Consider the following 15,910-nt stretch of genomic DNA (forward strand, 5'->3'; position numbering starts at 1 on the left):
AGTTCGAAAAGATGGATCTCAAAATCATACAGTCATTGTTGGAACAGGTTCAAATACACAAAAATGCTGAAAAAAAAAAAAATCTGAAGAAGAGTTATGTATTGCAATTATGCTACACAATAAAACTGAATTGCAAAATTCACTGAAAACTAGGTCAACTAGGATGTTTTATAATTGGATGAAACCTGATTTCATGTTATATTTTTGGTGGCTAAAATGTTGCTGCATCCCTAATGATGAATGGATTTCTGAATGCTCTGCTGTAGTTTTATTTCAGCAGACTGAATGAAATAAAAAAAAAAACAGCACTGCTTAGCTGCAATGCTCAGATGATGTCACTGTTATGCTGCCAAACAAGCCGTAAAGGGGCATAGACACAAAAACAGATAGAGCTCAGAAGAACTGAACAAGACATAAAATGCAGGAGTCTCAAGATGTGTTTTCAGCGCCCAGGCTTGTCACTACTCACCAGAGATTCCCGATCACAGACATGTCTTTATTAAGCTCTTTTACAGCAAACAAAAACAAAAAAATCTCCTTCATTATTGCAATGCTGTTAAAAACTCACCATCATACAGAAGTTTACAAAAGTTTACATTCTCCTTTCAGAATCTGCAAAATGTTAATTATTTTAGATAAATAATAAAATAAGAGGGATCATACAAAATACATGTTACTGTTTATTTAGCACTAACCTGAATAAGATATTTCACATAGATGTTTACAAGAGAGAATAATAGTTGAATTTATAAATATGACCCCGTTCAAAAATTTACATCGTCTTGATTCTTAACACCGTGTTGTTACCTGAATGATTGTTGATGATAGTTGTTCATAAGTCCCTTGTTTGCCCTGAACAGTTAAACTGCCTGCTGTTTTTTTTTTTTTTTTTTTTCCAGAAAAATCCTTCAGGTCCCACACATTCTTTGGTTTTACAGCATTTTTGTGTATTTGAACCCTTTTCAACAATGACTGTATGGTTTTGAGATCCATCTTTTCACACTGAGGACAACTGAGAGACGGTTCAAACGCTCACTGATGCTTCAGAAGGAAAAGACGATGCATTAAGAGCCGGGGGTGAAAACTTTTAAACAGAATGGAGATGTGTACATTTTTCTTATTTTGCCTAAATATATATATTTTTTTCCATTAAGTACTGCCCTTTAGAGGCTACAGCAGATAGTTACATGTTTTCCAGAAGACAAAATAAGTTAAATTTACCCTATTCTTCAATTTCAAAAAGTTCCTAATGCATTATTTCCTTCTGGAGCATCAGTGAGCATTTGGTTAAATTGGTTAATCTACCCAGCACTGCTCCCCAGCGATTATAGCTTTTATCCCAAAACAAAAAATGCTGTTCCACAATTATAATTCTTTTATAGCTAGCAATACATAAACAAACAAACACCAGCTTTTTGATTGGTCCTTCATTTTGAAACTCACACTGATGTGCTGCACACTATAACTTGAACTATTTTTAGCTTGACACAAGATGCAGCAAACCATGATTCACCTGCCAAAGACGTCTGACGCATATAAATAGACTATCAATTAAAAAAAATAACCCAGACGCAGCACAAGAATGTCTCATGTGTTACATTATCTATGTATAAACATAATCAGCTTCTTGAAGGAGACTTTAAATAAACTCGATTACCGCTAGCTGCTAATTGCTGGTGCTCATTCTGTTAAGTCATCATCCCTATGCTCCACTCCGTGACAGTGCAACCCAATGAACTTGAGTGTGAAACAGTAACAATAAAGCAATAAAAATAGATTTAATACTTGTAAATCATTATCTTGTTTATTTTTACACCTGTAAAGAATATGGGCTTGTTTAAGTCCATTCTGAAATGCTCTTTAGTCATGCATAATTGCTGCCATTACCAGTCAAAATTGTGGGACAGAATTCAACTGAAGGACCTAAAGAAGACCTTAAACTCACTACAAGGAAATCTGAAGAATTCTCTCTTACTCAAACAGAATGCAGTTGGTGCTGTTTGTCTCATTGCTCATCTAACCCAAGTTAATTTTAAACATCAAAAACCCAAATGTTGCTGAGAGCTTTAAGGTTTCACAAACATGATACAGAGATCTACTGGGGATCAACCAAAGTCACAGCTGAAGATGTACAGTTCTGTAACGTCTGCATGAAGCAGCCAATTTTGTATTCTCAGAGAGGTGGAATTGTCTCTAGAGCTGTCCGTGTTTGCCTCACCATACATCAACTAATTCATTAGCTTCAACAAGATGCATAAGCAGACAGTGTGAAGCCAGATGCAGTTTTGTGTGATTTTGGGCCAACTTAGTTAAAGTCCCCAGGAAGATACATAACTCAAACTCACAGTTTGCAAATTTACTTAAAGTGATAGTTCAGCCCAAAATTCTACCTTCATGTTGTTAAAAAACAAAATGACTTTGTTTCCTGGACCGAAAGGTATACATTTTTGAGAAGTTTACCTTTTCTCTTTTACATATAATGGCTTTTATTTTATTTCAGAGCTTCAGTGGAGGGGGAGATGAAACACTAAAGATTCATTTTCATGTTTGGATGGATTATTCTTTTACTCTTCTTCATTACGTTAGCAACAGCAGTAAGAAATCATGAATGGACAACAACCAATGGATTGCATAATGCATTGTCTAAAAAAGTTGATGTGAATTATGGTGCATTCAGGTCCTACATGGAAGTTTGCATTTACGAGTTAGGATGTTGTATTTATGTATTTATGTATTTATAAGTTATTTAGTTGGAGCAAGATGCTTCAAACATTACAGCACAGAACAGGCTACAAAGGAATCACTATTGCGCAGACGCAGGCTCCAAACGAATCACTACTGCACAGACTCGGGCTCCAAACGAATCAGTACTGCACAGACTCAGGCTCCAAACGAATCACTACTGCACAGACTCGGGCTCCAAACGAATCACTACTGCACAGACTCAGGCTCCAAACGAATCACTACTGCACAGACTCAGGCTCCAAACGAATCACTACTTCACAGACTCGGGCTCCAAACGAATCACTACTGCACAGACTCAGGCTCCAAACGAATCACTACAGTACAGACTCAGGCTCCAAACGAATCACTACTGCACAGACTCAGGCTCCAAACGAATCACTACTGCACAGACTCAGGCTCCAAACGTATCACTACTGCACAGACTCGGGCTCCAAACGAATCACTACTGCACAGACTCAGGCTCCAAACGAATCACTACTGCACAGACTCAGGCTCCAAACGAATCACTACTTCACAGACTCGGGCTCCAAACGAATCACTACTGCACAGACTCAGGCTCCAAACGAATCACTACAGTACAGACTCAGGCTCCAAATGAATCACTGCTGCACAGACTCGGGCTCCAAACGAATCACTGCTGCACAGACTCGGGCTCCAAACGAATCACTGCTGCACAGACTCAGGCTCCAAACGAATATCTACTGCACAAACTTAGCCTCCAAATGAATCACTACAGTGCAGACTCGGGCTCCAAACGAATCACTACTTCACAGACTCGGGCTCCAAACGAATCACTACTGCACAGACTCAGGCTCCAAACGAATCACTACAGTACAGACTCAGGCTCCAAACGAATCACTACTGCACAGACTCAGGCTCCAAACGAATCATTGCTGCACATACTCGGGCTCCAAACGAATCACTGCTGCACAGACTCAGGCTCCAAACGAATCACTACTGCACAGACTCAGGCTCCAAACGAATCACTACTGCACAGACTCGGGCTCCAAACGAATCACTGCTGCACAGACTCAGGCTCCAAACGAATATCTACTGCGCAAACTTAGCCTCCAAATGAATCACTACAGTGCAGACTCGGGCTCCAAACGAATCACTACTGCACAAACTCGGGCTCTAAATGAATCACTACTGCACAGACTCGGGCTCCAAACATATCACTACTGCACAGACTCGGGCTCTAAACGAATCACTGCTGCACAGACTCGGGCTCCAAACAAATCACTACTGCACAGACTCGGGCTCCAAGCGAATCACTACTGCACAGACTCAGGCTCCAAACGAATCACTACTGCACAGACTCGAGCTCCAAACGAATTACTACTTCACAGACTCGGGCTCCAAACAAATCACTACTGCACAGACTTAGGGCTCCAAACGAATCACTGCTGCACAGACTCGAGCTCCAAACGAATTACTACTTCACAGACTCGGGCTCCAAACAAATCACTACTGCACAGACTTAGGGCTCCAAACGAATCACTACTGCACAGACTTAGGGCTCCAAACGAATCACTACTGCACAGACTCGGGCTCCAAGCGAATCACTACTGCACAGACTCGGGCTCCAAACGAATCACTACTGCACAGACTCGAGCTCCAAACGAATTACTACTTCACAGACTCGGGCTCCAAACAAATCACTACTGCACAGACTTAGGGCTCCAAACGAATCACTGCTGCACAGACTCGGGCTCCAAACAAATCACTACTGCACAGACTTAGGGCTCCAAACGAATCACTACTTCACAGACTCGGGCTCCAAATGAATCACTACTGCACAGACCCAGGCTCCAAACGAATCACTGCTGCACATACTCGGGCTCCAAACGAATCACTGCTGCACAGACTCAGGCTCCAAACGAATCACTACTGCACAGACTCAGGCTCCAAACGAATCACTACTGCACAGACTCGGGCTCCAAACGAATCACTGCTGCACAGACTCAGGCTCCAAACGAATATCTACTGCGTAAACTTAGCCTCCAAATGAATCACTACAGTGCAGACTCGGGCTCCAAACGAATCACTACTGCACAAACTCGGGCTCCAAATCAATCACTACTGCACAGACTCGGGCTCCAAACATATAACTACTGCACAGACTCGGGCTCTAAACGAATCACTGCTGCACAGACTCGGGCTCTAAACGAATCACTGCTGCACAGACTCGGGCTCTAAACGAATCACTGCTGCACAGACTCGGGCTCTAAACGAATCACTGCTGCACAGACTCGGGCTCCAAACGAATCACTACTGCACAGACTCGGGCTCCAAGCGAATCACTACTGCACAGACTCGGGCTCCAAACGAATCACTACTGCACAGACTCGAGCTCCAAACGAATTACTACTTCACAGACTCGGGCTCCAAACAAATCACTACTGCACAGACTTAGGGCTCCAAACGAATCACTGCTGCACAGACTCGGGCTCCAAACAAATCACTACTGCACAGACTTAGGGCTCCAAACGAATCACTACTTCACAGACTCGGGCTCCAAATGAATCACTACTGCACAGACCCAGGCTCCAAACGAATCACTACAGTACAGACTCAGGCTCCAAATGATTCACTACAATACAGACTCAGGCTCTAAACAAATATCTACTGTGCAAACTTAGCCTCCAAATGAATCACTGCAGTGCAGACTCTGGGTCCAAATGAATCACTGCAATGCAGACTTGGACTCTTAACAAATCACTACTGCACAGATTCAGGCTCCAAATGAATCACTTCTGCACAGACTCAGGCTCCAAATGAATCACTACTGTGCAGATTCGGGCTTCCAAATAAATCTCTGCAATGCAGACCTGGGCTCCAAATGAACCACTACTGCGCAAGACTCGGGCTCCGAGCGAATCACTACCGCGCAGACTCAGGCTCCAAATGAATCACTACAATGCATACCTGTGCTTCACATGAATCACATTTGTGCAGACTCTGGCTCCAAATTAATCACTACTGCACAGACTCAGGCTCCAAACGAATCACTACTGCACAGACTCAGGCTCCAAACGAATCACTACTGCACAGACTCGGGCTCCAAACGAATCACTGCTGCACAGACTCAGGCTCCAAACGAATATCTACTGCGCAAACTTAGCCTCCAAATGAATCACTACAGTGCAGACTCGGGCTCCAAACGAATCACTACTGCACAAACTCGGGCTCCAAATGAATCACTACTGCACAGACTCGGGCTCCAAACAAATCACTACTGCACAGACTCGGGCTCTAAACGAATCACTGCTGCACAGACTCGGGCTCCAAACGAATCACTACTGCACAGACTCGGGCTCCAAGCGAATCACTACTGCACAGACTCGGGCTCCAAACGAATCACTACTGCACAGACTCGAGCTCCAAACGAATTACTACTTCACAGACTCGGGCTCCAAACAAATCACTACTGCACAGACTTAGGGCTCCAAACGAATCAATACTTCACAGACTCGGGCTCCAAATGAATCACTACTGCACAGACCCAGGCTCCAAATGAATCACAACAGTACAGACTCAGGCTCCAAATGATTCACTACAATACAGACTCAGGCTCTAAACAAATATCTACTGTGCAAACTTAGCCTCCAAATGAATCACTACAGTGCAGACTCTGGGTCCAAATGAATCACTGCAATGCAGACTTGGACTCTTAACAAATCACTACTGCACAGATTCAGGCTCCAAATGAATCACTTCTGCACAGACTCAGGCTCCAAATGAATCACTACTGTGCAGATTCGGGCTTCCAAATAAATCTCTGCAATGCAGACCTGGGCTCCAAATGAACCACTACTTCGCAAGACTCGGGTTCCGAGCGAATCACTACCGCGCAGACTCAGGCTCCAAATGAATCACTACAATGCATACCTGTGCTTCACATGAATCACAATTGTGCAGACTCTGGCTCCAAATTAATCACTACTGCACAGACTCGGGCTCCAAACGAATCACTACTGCACAGACTCAGGCTCGAATGAATCACTACTGCTCAGACTCAAGCTCCAAACGAATCACTGCTATGCAGACACGGTTCCTTTTTTGCAGTTTACGGGCGGCGTTCATGTGCTTTTCCTGCAGTTGAGCCAGGCTCAGGCGAGGCCTCTCTGGAGCCATAATTCACGGGACTCTCTTCTTCAGACGACGGACGCCACCACAGCACTCAAGCACCACTCCAATCCCTATCAGAGACTCTGCCAAACACACTCACACATGACCTGGCACACACACACATGCTCGCTTGCAGGCGTCAGTCAGTGTCACCTGCTTTGGGAATAGTGTGCATGGCAAGCGATCTGTAATTAGTGGAGAAAAAGAGAGAAAGAGAGCAAGCACTGCAGCAAACACACCTAAACACTAACTAGCGCTGTAAAATCAGCTCAGGTTTTAGGGTGCGACAGTTTTAGCACTCGGAACCTCACTCCTACTCCTAAATTTCGTAACGCAGACACTGCAGTGTCATAAATCTTAATCCAGCGATGGCTGAAACTCTTCTATCATAAAATATTTCAGAGGGAACTATGGAATCAGGCTTTCTGTACGATAACCCTTGTCATTGAGCTCGTCCCTGTTCATAAATTCTCAGCTCAATGTGTAGTATAGACAGATGGCAACGCTGCTTGGCATCTAATTGTGATGTATTGTGCTCATTACCAATATGCAAAGTTTAAGGTGCAATTGTGTGACGATGCAGGGGTCCTTTATTAATTGCATTACAATTGCATTGGATTTTAGGCATGTCACAGGTAAAAGAAAAAAGTAAAAGAAAGTAAAAACCACTACATACTACATACTACATATGGTCATGTGACCTTATATCTAACGTAATAATCTAGTCACATATAAATTGCTATCTAGACCATATGAAAATTACGAAAATGTATGAAAATATAGGGCATCCTACTGGTTCGGTACAGATCTCATACATACATGCCACTGGATTATAATTCCAGTGGCATTGGGAATCAGATGGCATGACATTTATTTTCCCTCCTGCTCTGGTCCCCATGCTATTTTGAGAGAGCCAGGTTGGCGTGGACGTTGTGCCATACGCCTGTGCCCGGGCCTGATTGGCCTGCGTGTGTTCAGTCGCTGTGGGCACCAGTGGATCCATGCAGAGCCAGTTCACCCTCAAATGAGCTGGCATCACAGAAAGGTCCAATGGGCAGCAAACAGAATCACTAATGTGAGAGAGTGTACAACAGGTCATACTGAGAGAACTGCTGCCAGTGGCATATTTTGCATCTGCTGACTGCTGTTGGATACCTAGCAGAACCTTTCAGCTTCTTGGAATGTTACTTTTAAGAGCAACATGCTACATTATTGTGTTACTTCTAATGGGTAATTAAACACATTTACACATTTATGGAAAGTAATGCATTGCCTAACGTTGTGTCAGAACAGAACAGAAACACTAGGCTCATATTCGAAGTGTCGTATTTTGCCGTACACAAAATGCAGATTAGATTCTAGATGACTGTTGATTATTATGGGAGCAATTTCATTTCTCTGCTCGTTCGTAGTTTAGACAAGGTGTCACATAGATGCAAAGAGATCTAACATATCTGGAGAAAGCTGTTTGCATTTCCAGTCATCTCAAAAACAGCTGTTCTAGATGAAGCCACTTCATGGTTGTGAAGGCAATTTTTTAAGGACTTATTATGAGCAATGCAATGCAATGCAATGCAATGAAATAAAAAAAAATTAAAAAAATTAAATGCAATGCAGTGCAATAAAATCATTGCAATGCAATAAACTAAACTGAAATAAAATGCAATAAAATCAAACAATAAAATGCAATACAGTGCAATAAAATAAAACACAAAAAATGCAATGCAATAAAAAATGTGATAAAACACTATAAAAATGCAATGCAATAAACTAAAATAAAATTAAATGCAATAGAATGCAATAAAATATAATGCACTAAAAATACAATAAAATGCAATGCAATAAACTGAAATGCAATAAAACACAATATAATGCAATGCGATCAAACACAATGCAGTGCATTAAAATAAAAAAAATGCAATGCAATAAAATAAAACACAACAATTGCATTGCATTTTATAATGTTTTATTTTATTGCATAATATTTTATTGCATTGCATTTTAGTGCATTTTATTTTATTGCATTTTATTGCACTGCATTGCATTGCATTTTATTATGTTTTATCACATTTTATTTTATTGCATTGCATTTATTTAGCATTTTATTTTATTTTATTGCACTGCATTGCATTTAATTGCATTGCATCATATTGTGTTTTATTGCATTTCAGTTTATTGCATTGCATTTTATTGTATTTTAGTGCTTTTTATTTTATTGCATTTTATTTTAGTTTATTTTAATTAATTGTTTTATTCAGTGGCATAAAAATTCTTCTTTTCATCAGAAACACACTTTTCATAAAGATAAAAAGTCACAATTAAATTAACTTATTTATTTAGGTACATATTCATTCATTCATTCATTGGTAGAAATGGGCTTAGTATATAGATGAATCATTCATCATAGTAAGATCTACGACATGCATAAACGAAATTGTATTTCATTTCATGCCAAGTTTATAAATAAGCATTCAGTAATGTTTAAATGACAATTTACTTTATAATGATGTCTTCAGTTTACATATTCACAGCTCTTGCTGTAGACAGAAGAGTTTAAAGCCTGTGGCAGATCCTAACAAAATACTGTAAGTGCAAGGGCATTAGAATATTCACCATCGGAGACCAGTTTAAAAACCTCCTCAAGGACAACACCTCCAAATCATCATTATGACCCACCGATGCTAATGTTCCCACCATGTTTCCTGTCTAATAGCAGGCTCTGCCTATAGATAGAAACCCACAGCAGTGTGAAGGTTACCAGCAGACAGGAGTGTGACAAGGACACAGTGTTCACATGTAATTGGCACCTCTGTGCTGTAATCACTACATCAGTATGCTACTTCTTGGTTCGCGTTCAAATTGCTGCGTATGGATCATTTAGACAGATCCTAAGTTAATCTTCACATAATATAGTCAGCATAAGTTATTCATGATGTGTGGGAATTCTCCACTGCGTTTCTGTTGGACCATGATCGAACATGAAACCCCATCTAATGACCTACATCAGAGGAACAAAGATCACTGTTGTGTAGAAAAATTAAATTAAAAGCGGTGACATTGCAAAGTATAAGATAATTTAAAAATCAGACAATTCTGAATTTCTGATTCGAGTACTTTTCGAGTTAAAATGTAATAAATCAAGACTATGGAAGCCTATCTTTACCTCAGAGTATGAAATAAAACAGTTTGTGCCTTTACATACACCAATTTGTGTTTTTTTTTTTATAGCGGATATCTTGCAAATTATATTATGTGACAGTCATTTGTGTCTCACATTACAACTTTACTTCTTATGTTAAACTGTATTTTAAAATAAGCTGTTTCATTGTTTGTACTGAGGCCGAAACAAGCTTTCAAGACCCACTGTAAGATGGCATCTATGCATCAAGTTGCAATGCAATAAAATAAAATGCAATAAAACACAATAAAATGCAATGCAATGCAATGCAATAAAATAAAACAAAACACAATAAAATGCATTGCAATGCAATGCAATAAAATGCGATAAAACAATAAAATGAAGTGGAATGCAATAAAATGCAATGCTATAAAATGCAATAAAATAAAATAAAATGCAATAAAATAAAATAAAACAAAACAAAACACAATGCAATAAAATAAAATGTGATAAAACACAATAAAATGCAATGCAGTGCAATAAAATGCACTAAAATGCAATGCAATAAAATGCAATGCAATAAAATGCAATGCAATAAAATAAAACTAAACACAATAAAATGCATTGCAATGCAATAAAATGCCATAAAACACAATCAAATGAAGTGCAATAAAATGCACTAAAATGCAATGCAATAAAATAAAACTAAACACAATAAAATGCATTGCAATGCAATAAAATGCCATAAAACACAATAAAATGAAGTGCAATAAAATGCAATGCTATAAAATGCAATGCAATAAAATAAAATACAATAAAATGCAATGCAATAAAATAAAACAAAACACAATGCAATGCAATAAAATAAAATGCGATAAAACACAATAAAATGCAATGCAATGCAATAAAATAAAACTAAACTCAATAAAATGCATTGCAATGCAATACAATAAAATGCGATAAAACAATAAAATGAAGTGCAATGCAATAACATGCAATGCTATAAAATGCAATAAAATAAAATAAAATGCAATGCAATAAAATAAAACAAAACACAATGCAATGCAATAAAATAAAATGTGATAAAACACAATAAAATGCAATGCAGTGCAATAAAATGCACTAAAATGCAATGCAATAAAATGCAATGCAATAAAATAAAACTAAACACAATAAAATGCATTACAATGCAATAAAATGCCATAAAACACAATCAAATGAAGTGCAATAAAATGCACTAAAATGCAATGCAATAAAATGCAATGCAATAAAATAAAACTAAACACAATAAAATGCATTGCAATGCAATAAAATGCCATACAACACAATCAAATGAAGTGCAATAAAATGCACTAAAATGCAATGCAATAAAATGCAATGCAATAAAATAAAATAAAACTAAACACAATAAAATGCATTGCAATGCAATAAAATGCCATAAAACACAATAAAATTAAGTGCACTAAAATGCACTAAAATGCAATAAAATGAGATAAAATACAATAAAATGCAATGCAATAAAATAAAACAAAACACAATGCAAAGCAAAGCAATACAATAAAATGCGATGAAACACAATAAAATGCAATGCTGTGCAATAAAATGCAATGCAATGCAATAAAATGCAATGCAATAAAATAAAACAAAACACAATAAAATGCATTGCAATGCAATACAATAAAATGCGATAAAACAATAAAATGAAGTGCAATGCAATACAATAAAATGCGATAAAACAATAAAATGAATTGCAATGCAATACAATAAAATGCGATAAAACAATAAAATGAAGTGCAATGCAATAAAATGCAATGCTATAAAATGCAATAAAATAAAATAAAATGCAATGCAATACAATAAAATGCGATAAAACAATAAAATGAAGTGCAATGCTATAAAATGCAATACAATAAAATAAAATGCAATGCAATAAAATGCCATAAAACACAATCAAATGAAGTGCAATAAAATGCACTAAAATGCAATGCAATAAAATGCAATGCTATAAAATAAAATAAAATAAAATACAATAAAATGCAATGCAATAAAATAAAACAAAACACAATGCAATGCCATAAAATAAAATAAAATGCGATAAAACACAATAAAATGCAATGCAATGCAATGCAATGCAATAAAATGCAATGCAAAAAAATGCAATGCAAAAAAATGCAATGCACTAAAATGCAATGCAATAAAATAAAACACAATGCAAAGCAATGCAATAAAATAAAATGCGATAAAACAATAAAATGCAATACAATGCAATGCAATGCAGTGCAATAAAATGCACTAAAACATAATACAATGTAATGCAAATTAAATACAATAAAATTACTTTGCTTATTTTGATAATTTTTAATATAACTCTGAAACACTTGTCTGAAAGAAGATGCCTAGAGGGTGAGTAAATAATGGGCTAATTTTCATTTTTGGGTGAACTAACCCTTTAACAAAGCAAAGCAAATAGTATACGAAATTATTATAGCTTTTACTTTTCCATTTCTTAGCGCTTGTCTAGTGCTATAATGCTTTCTCATCTACATCAGCATTCGTCCAATACGTATTTATATAATGTTTGTCTTTGAACATCTACTCATTTACTCTTACAAACCCTGCCAACTTGTGATAATAATTTATTTTAATTTCAAATTTTTATGATTTAATTAATTATAAGCTTTTCATTAAACTCACATCTAGCAGTTCATTCACAAACCCGTCGCTCAATTAGAGTCTTCCTCTGCATCTGAGTCTCACAATGGCGATCGCATTCGGACTGTTTCAACTCGGTGAGGGCGGATCGAAGGTAAGACGCTTATGTCAATCAACTGTGTTTCGTCACACAGACAAGAAGCTTAGAATGACCCGTTTTTAAAAAGGGGATATTATTTTTAAAGATTAAAAAAATCTTTGTGTACACAAACTGCCAACACACATTAATGTTCAAACAACAGGTAAAAGTTAGTTTTGCATCCGATGACCTCTTTAATTAGGAATCAGCAACAGACTACAATTTGTAAGCAATCTATCCAGCACTGAGCATCTTTTATCATTCAGCTCTTGCTATTTTTTTTATGAAGGCAATAAGCTGTGACAAGTCGTGCGTTACTTCCACACCCTGACATTTCCGCACAATGTGTTTGGAAAGAGTCACAGAGGAGTTTCTCTACAACGTTGGCGAGTCCAGACCATGTCATGGCTTTCACACCTCAGATGGTGATTCAGTCGAGGGGTTAAATGGCAGGGGGGGGGGGGGGGGATGAAACAACCCGTCCCACCCCCACCTTATGCTTCATCACCTCTGCGGTTACACACGCCTACGGTGGAGCCATGCCCTGCGACAGGAAACCGAGAGCTGTAGAGCTCAATGAGCGCCTGCTAAGAGGCCGTGCTGGGCTCTGAGAGAGGGCAGCCCTCAGGCCAGGCCAGGCATAGGAATCACGCATCCTGGCTAATATGCTGTTCCCACGGCAACACGGGATCGTGCCATCCGCACCCACGCACTAACTGGTGTCCCTCGCACCTCAGCCAACATTCGGCCGCCCCCGCAAGAGAATGTCCCATTTCCCATTTTCTCATGACTTTGTGTCCTTCTCTCATTTGTCTGGAAATTATATGCTGGCCATTTGTCCCACTCGTTTTGCAATTCAACAAATGTGAAGAAACTTAGAAAACAGGGCAGGCTTTTGTGGTTTGCATGAAAATGATCAAGATTAAAAGGCATTTTCAATTTAATTACATACACTGCCATTCAAAAGTTTGGGATCAGAAAGACTTTGTTTTTTTAAAGAAGTCTCTCATCAAGGCTGCATTTATTTGATAAAAATGCAGAAAAAAAAACAGTAAAATTGCAAATTGTTATTACAATATAAAATAATGTTTTGTATTTTAATATACTTTAAATTATAAATTAATCCTGTGATGCAAAACTGAGTCTTAAGTGTCTCATGATCCTTTAGAAATCATTCTAATATGCTTTATTAATTCATGTATTATTATAATTATTTATGTTGCCAACATATTTTTTTGGAACCTGTGAATTTGTAATTTTCATGATTTAATTAATTATAAGCTTTTCATTAAACTCACATCTAGAAGTTCATTCTTTGTATTTTCTTTTCTTTCATTGTACTTTTATATGGTACAAGACTGTCCTATTTAAATAAATGTGTTAAACAAGTTTGGTCAAAAGTAATCTAAAAAAGTCTAAAAATACAGAAAAGGACAGTACAATTGCAAAATGTTATTACAATATAAAATCATGTTTTCTATTTTAATATACTTTAAAATTTTATTTATTCCTGTGATGCAAAGCTGAATTTTCACCAGACATTACTCCAGTCTTAAGTGTCACATGATCCTTTAGAAATCATTTTAATATGCGGATTTATTATTATAATTATTTATGTTGGCAACAGTTGTGCTGCCACATATTTTTTTGGAACCTGTGATTGTTTTTTCAGGATTCTTTGATGAATAAAAAAGTTAAAAAGAACAGCATTTATTCAAAATTGATCTTTTCTAACAATATAAGTATTTGCGATCACTTTTTATCATTTTAACACATCCTTGCTGAATAAAAAATATTAATTTCACTGCAAAAAAATGTTTTTTTTTACTTAGCTTTTTTGTCTTGTTTCTAGACAAAATATCAAAAAAATTCTTAAATCAAGAAGGATTTTCTAGACTAATAAAAAATGATTATCTTCTTTAAAAAAAAAAAAAACTACTCAAAATTAAGTGTGTTTTTGCTTGAAACAAGCAAAATAATCTGCCAATGGGGTAAGAAAAATAATCTTGTTTTCTGTTTGAAATAAGATTTTTTTTTGCGTACCCCATTGGCAGATTATTTAGCTTGTTCTAAGCAAAAACTCACTTAATTTTGACTTGTATTTTTCTGAAATCAGCATATTAGAATGATTTATGAACAATCATGTGGGGTAATGATGCTGAAAATTCTACAGCAGTGTAAATTTACAGATTTAATAATTAATATCTGTTACCATTGAATGTTTAGTACCAGTACTTAAAATGCAAAGCCATTCAACAATTACGTGTCTCAAGAACCCTCTCTTCAAACAAGTACTAAGCATGCATGCTTGAGCTTCTGTTCAGCATATTTGCTCTATAAATGTGCATTGATAAATCTGTTCATCAAAAGTGATTGCGTCTCTTCTAAAGGTTGCTTTTTATGTCTTTACGTACTTTTAGATTGAAAATGTTGATTACCTTGACTTCCAATGGAGAGACAAAAATGATGAGAGAATATTAAAAGTATCTAGACATTTGTTCTCAAGATAAATGAAAGTCTGATGAACAACATGAGAGTAAGTAGATGATGACAGAACTTTCATTTTTCTTCCAGACCAGACAACATTTCTAAATTATCCTAGTTAAAGACATTAAGTATTGCATGCCATTAATTTTCTTCTATTCAATTCTGATACAACAGATCTTTTATTCACTGGAACCAAAATCCTGTAAACATAAGATTTTGGAATATAATCTGCATTTGTGAGGATGTACTGTTACTTCATCCTCTACAGTCAAAGACCTACAGTTAAGGTCAAACATTAACATCCTCCTTATAGAATCTGTAAAATTGTAATTATTTTACCAAAATAAGGGGATCATACAAAATGCATGTTATAATTATATTATAAATATATAATAATTATAATAATATAATATAATAATTATTATAAATATTATTTAGTACTGACCTGAATAAGATATTTTATATAAGACGTTTCCATATAGTCCACAAGAGAAAATAATAGCTGAATTCATAAAAATGACCCTATTCAAAAATTTACATGCCATTGATTCTTAATACTGTGTTGTTACCTGAATGATCCACAGCTGTGTTTTTTTGTTTAGTGATAGTTGTTAATGAGTCCCTTGTTTGTCCTGAAC

Source organism: Garra rufa, chromosome 24 (assembly GCF_049309525.1).
Source record: "Garra rufa chromosome 24, GarRuf1.0, whole genome shotgun sequence".
NCBI classification, from domain to species: Eukaryota; Metazoa; Chordata; class Actinopteri; order Cypriniformes; family Cyprinidae; genus Garra; species Garra rufa.